This window comes from Petromyzon marinus, unplaced genomic scaffold, assembly GCF_048934315.1.
Source record: "Petromyzon marinus isolate PM22_M1 ecotype Great Lakes invasive population unplaced genomic scaffold, UKy_Petmar_22M1.pri1.0 PM_G_Scaffold_58, whole genome shotgun sequence".
NCBI classification, from domain to species: domain Eukaryota; kingdom Metazoa; phylum Chordata; class Hyperoartia; order Petromyzontiformes; family Petromyzontidae; genus Petromyzon; species Petromyzon marinus.
In genome coordinates, this window is record NW_027423011.1 from 845,063 (window position 1) to 851,087 (window position 6,025).

General features: G+C 51.5%; 1 long non-coding RNA gene across 1 annotated transcript; it reads left to right on the forward strand.

The window, feature by feature from the left end:
* The first annotated feature begins 1,201 nt into the window (after nucleotides 1-1,201).
* LOC142918229 (uncharacterized) lies at nucleotides 1,202-4,674 on the forward strand. Its single transcript, XR_012937445.1, has 3 exons — nucleotides 1,202-1,331; nucleotides 3,986-4,055; nucleotides 4,536-4,674. It is a non-coding gene; the product is annotated as an uncharacterized LOC142918229 (long non-coding RNA).
* Nucleotides 4,675-6,025: the final 1,351 nt, after the last annotated feature.

A 6,025-nucleotide genomic window follows, 5' to 3' on the forward strand; every position in this document is an offset into this window, starting at 1 on the left:
GGGTGAGCATTAACATTATGAGACCTCCTTTGCCAGAAACAAGATATAAGAATAGGTTTTACCCTTTTAACTGGCACAAAAACTGACACCTTTATTCAAGGCATCATGTTTGCAATAACCACAACACAAGCAGTCAAAATGCAAACAAAAAAGACAACTCTGATAATAATATGCACTGTCCTTGAATTTGATTGGTCCACACCCGAGACAGCTTTTCTTAGAGCCTAGTCTCCATTGGTGTTGGACCAGAAGACGCCAAAAGGCGTACAACTCAAAAACAGCGCACTCTCAGAGCATTGAGGGCTCGGGGTGAGCATTAACATTATGAGACCTCCTTTGCCAGAAACAAGATATAAGAATAGGTTTTACCCTTTTAACTGGCACAAAAACTGACACCTTTATTCAAGGCATCATGTTTGCAATAACCACAACACAAGCAGTCAAAATGCAAACAAAAAAGACAACTCTGATAATAATATGCACTGTCCTTGAATTTGATTGGTCCACACCCGAGACAGCTTTTCTTAGAGCCTAGTCTCCATTGGTGTTGGACCAGAAGACGCCAAAAGGCGTACAACTCAAAAACAGCGCACTCTCAGAGCATTGAGGGCTCGGGGTGAGCATTAACATTATGAGACCTCCTTTGCCAGAAACAAGATATAAGAATAGGTTTTACCCTTTTAACTGGCACAAAAACTGACACCTTTATTCAAGGCATCATGTTTGCAATAACCACAACACAAGCAGTCAAAATGCAAACAAAAAAGACAACTCTGATAATAATATGCACTGTCCTTGAATTTGATTGGTCCACACCCGAGACAGCTTTTCTTAGGCCGAGGCAGTGCCGGGCCGTGCCGCGGCGACCGGGCAACGTTGGGCGGCGTCGGCGACAGCGTCGGTGGTGTCGTCGGCACCGGCGGCACCGGTGGCACCGGTGGCGCTGGCGGCGGCGTCGTCGCCGCCCCACGGCCGCTGCCGTCCGGTGACCGGCAGGGCGGTGCCGTGGCCGCTGGCGGCACCAGGAAGGGCGAGGGGTTGGTGGTGGTGATGCAGGAGAAGGGCGAGGAGGTGGATGAGAAGGGTGAGGAGGTGGTGATGGAGGAGAAGGGTGAGGAGGTGGAAGAGAAAAGTGAGGAGGAGGTGGTGATGGAGAAGGGCGAGGAGGTGGATGAGAATGGTGAGGAGGTGGATGAGAAGAGCGAGGAGGTGGAGGAGAAGAGTGAGGAGGTGGTGGCCTCCTCCTCCCACACCGTCATCAAGCGTCAGCGGAGCTACACGGGGAGGGGCAGCCATGTTTCCTTCCCACACTTGGAGCTGCAGAGAAAAAGGTACATACATACACACATACATACACACATATATACACATACATACACACATACATACACACATACATATATACACAACAACAACCGCCATTCGCCACTAAGTAGCGGTGACGTCACCACGACGCTTGTGCCAGGCTATGTGCACCCTGAGGCCACGTGAAGTGTCGAACGCCCTCTGGCAGGTCACGGGGCAGACCCAGGTGCCACGGGTCGACTGAGATGACTGGCTGATGCACCACCTATGCCCCCTACTGTGGCAACTTGCTGTGCTTTAGCCACCCGGCGCTCCGCTCGTTGTTGTGAGCGTCGTTCCTCCGCCCTCCGTTGTTGTTGGAGAGCGACTACCTCCAACTGCCCAGTAGCGTCCTTCACGAGCCTCCTCCACAGAGGCCGATCTTGACACCGCTGGTACCAGTCATTGGCAAGTCCACTCAGCTCCACGTCCTCCTGTACTGCATCACTCCATCTCTTCTCTAGCCCGTGCCGCGCCCGCTTAGCCCCCTCAATCCGGCTGAACAAAAGCTGTTTCGGCATGCGTTGGCTGGGCATGCGGGCTACATGACCCAGCCATCGCAGCCTTGCCCGCCGGAGGAGCTCACCGATGGGACCTTGCCCAGATCTTTCAAGGATTTGTGAGCTCCTCACACAATCCAGTCTGGTTAAACCCAGGATGGATCGTAGGCAGGCCAGCCTAAATGTTTCTAACCGGCGAAGATGTTCCATTAGGGGGATCCACGTTTCGCAAGCGTAGAGAAGGGAGGGAATGACCGTGGCCGAGAAAACCTGAAGCTTAGTGCGGAGCGACAGACCAGGTAGCTTCCACACAGCGTTACGTAACCGATGAAAAGATATTGCCGTTCGACTGATTCGGAGTGAGACCTCTGCTGTTAAACCAGAACCGGGCATGAGCACACTGCCAAAGTATGGGAAACTCTCCACTCTCTCCACAACTGCCCTATCACCCATTGGGAGCTATGGGGGTGGAGTGTCCGATGGTACAAAATACCCAGGCAGGTGCTTAGTTTTGGTGGGGCTGATGGTAAGGCTCCACCTCTTAGTGGCACACTCCAGGTTCAGCAGCAGCGTCTCCAACTCCTCCTCTGAGTGAGGAGCAATTACCAGATCATCGACATACATAACGTGGTTGAGCAATAGGGAGCAATCCCTTGACCGCACCCGGGCATCGATCTGCCTCCTATTGTATCTGTACCAAGTGGAAATTCCTCCGGTACAGCTATTGAAGGGCTTCAAGAACTACGTGGTCAAAATAGATGTTAAATAATGTGGGAGCCAGAGGACATCCCTGTCGCACCCCAAGGTGGACAGGGAATGGCTCTGACTCCCGGCCACGTAGTTTTACCCGGGCCTGCCCACCATCATGAAGGTCCTTAATGATCGTGAGCAGAGGGTCAGGGACTCCAAAAACACGAAGAACAACCCAGAGCCCAGGCCTACTGATGGTATTATAGGCCTTGACCAGGTCAATAAAGCAGAGATGTAAGTCTTGTAGGATTTCCCTATACATCTGCTGTAGCAGACGGACAAAATATGGCATCTGTGCAGGACCGCCTTCTGCTGAAACTGCATTGGGGCTCCGCAAGCCTCTCCTCAGCGTGCCTAGCAAGTTAATGTTGAATAATCCTTGCCAGGACCTTTCCCGGCACACTGGGGAGTTAGATGCCCCTGTAGTTGTTACAGTCTGTGCAGTCCCCCTTCTTAAAGAGGGGGACCACCAGGGCATCCTTCCAATACTGCAGAACCCGTCCAGTGGTCCAGACTGTTGTTATGATGTCATATAGGGCAGTCTGTGCACAAACGCCACCCTCCCTCAGAATTTCGCTTGGGAGATCATCTCTGCCTGCTGCCTTTCCTGGTCTCAGACTCTGGATCGCCCTCAGTACTTCCTCAACAAATGTCACTTCAGCCAGCCACTCCCAGGGGGTGACTTCCTCCAATATTTGAGGCACCGCATACTCAGCAGGGTCATCCCCATTTTGTGCCACGTTGTTTTCCTGGCTGAGGGATTTCCCCTCCCCCAGGACCTCACAGAAATGCTCTGCAAATCTGTTCCTGGGGGTCAGAGATTGGATCACCGTTCTTTCCCCTAATGATGGAATTAAAGAGCAATTTGTGATCGCGGGCCACTTACGCAGACTCCATTTCCTCAGCAATGCGCGACCACCACCCATCATTGCCTCAAGGCTCTCCGAACCTCCGAGTGAAAGCTGCGGTAAGCCTCCTCATTCTCCGATGTGGGATGATGTAGCCGATGAGAGTGGGCCTGTCGCTTTTTCTCAGCCAGCCTGAACACCTCCTCTGTCAGCCAGGGTCTCTGGGGAGGTCTGGACCGCGTACCCAAAGCAGCCATTGCAGCTGCATGACCCACAGTCCTAAACCTCGCCCATTTACCCTCAACATCAGGAGGAGTGGGGGTCGATGCCAACCCCAGCTGCAAGTGATGATGAAATTCTCGCTTGCAACTTTCATCAGCTCGCTGAGACCAGGCGTCACCCTGTCATTACACACACATACACACATATACATACACACATACACACACATAAACATACATATGTCTCTGTGTGGTGATGTCTATGGGTCTCTGTGTGGTGAGTGCCACTGTGGGTGAATGTTGTCAATGTGGTTACCCACAGCCCCGTCTTCGGCCGAGGAATGTGGTTGAAGAAACAAAGACGCACTTGGGGGCTACTGTCCGGCTCTAAGGTCTGTGTGTGTGTGTGTACGTGTGTGTGTACGTGTGTGTGTGTACGTGTGTGTGTGTGTATACGTGTGTGTGTACGTGTGTGTACGTGTGTGTACGTGTGTAGGGAGCAGTAGTGTAGCGTTTAGTGCCACACTGCACTATGAACCCGGCGAACTGGATTCAATTATCTGAACCGGTCCTGGGCCTCGCCTAGGTATACTCAGCCTCAAATGAGTACCTGGTGCAGTGTAGTAAACATCGCCACTCGGGATACAAAGGCGGTCGGGCGTGGTGCTGGCCACCCACCCCCTCGTGTACCGTTCCGGCCTTCATAGGTGCTCGCTAACAGCACTTGCCCCTACATTCTATTAAGGCTATAATAGGGAATCTTTGTCTTTGTGTGACCATGTGTGTGTGTAGGTGTGTGTACGTGTGTACGTGTGTGTGTACGTTTGTATGTGTACGTGTGTATGTGTGTGTGTACGTGTGTGTGTGTGCAGAGATTGTCTCTGGAATCGTACGTCTGGAAAACGGTCTACGAAGACAACGAAACCGATGACGACTTTCCAAGCACACAGACTCAGTGACACACAAACGCAGAGACACAGACACACACAGAGACACAGACACACACAGAGACACATAGACACACACACAGAGGCACACACAGACACATAGACACACACACAGAGACACAGACACACACAGAGACACATAGACACACACAGAGACACATAGACACAAACGCAGAGACACAGACACACACAGAGAAACATAGACACACACACGCAGACCCATAGATACACACACAGACACTCATAGACACACAGACACATAGACACACACAGAGACACATAGACACACACAGAAACACATAGACACACACACAGAGACACACACAGACACATAGGCAAAGACAAAGACAAAGATCCCCCATATAGCCTGTAACAGACTGTAGGGGCAAGTGCTGTTAGCGAGCACCTATGAAGGCCGGAACGGTACACAAGGGGGTGGGTGGCCAGCACCACGCCCGACCGCCTTTGTCTCCCTAGTGGCGATGTTTACACACCGCACCAGGTACTCATTTGAGGCTGAGTCGACCTAGGGGAGGCCCGGGACCGGTTCAGATAATCGTCACTGGTGTTGGCCGTGAGCGCGAATCGAACCCGGGTCGCCAGGTTCATAGCGCAGCGCGCTAACCGCTACACTATCGCTCCCCAGAGACACAGACACACACACAGAGACACATAGACACACACATAGACACAAACGCAGAGACACAGACACACACAGAGAAACATAGACACACACGCAGACACATAGATACACACACAGACACATAGACACACACACGCAGACACATAGGCACACACACGCAGACACATAGATACACACACAGACACATAGACACATGGACACACACGCAGACACATAGATACAGACACATAGACACATGAACACACACGTAGAGACACATAGACACACACACAGAGACACATAGACACACACAGACACACATAGACACACGCATAGACACACACAAAGACGCATAGACACACACAAAGACATGGACACACACAGAGACATAGACACACACGCAGACACACACACATAGACACACACACAGAGACACATAGACACACACAGACACACATAGACACACGCATAGACACACACAAAGACGCATAGACACACACAAAGACATGGACACACACAGAGACATAGACACACACGCAGACACACACACATAGACACACACACAGACACATAGACACACAGACACATAGACACACAGACAAATAGACACACACGCAGAGACACATAGACACGAAAATACACAGACACACACGCAAAGACACATAGACACACACAAAGACATGGACACACACAGAGACATAGACACACACGCAGACACACACACATAGACACACACACATAGACACACACACAGACACATAGACACACAGACACATAGACACACAGACACACA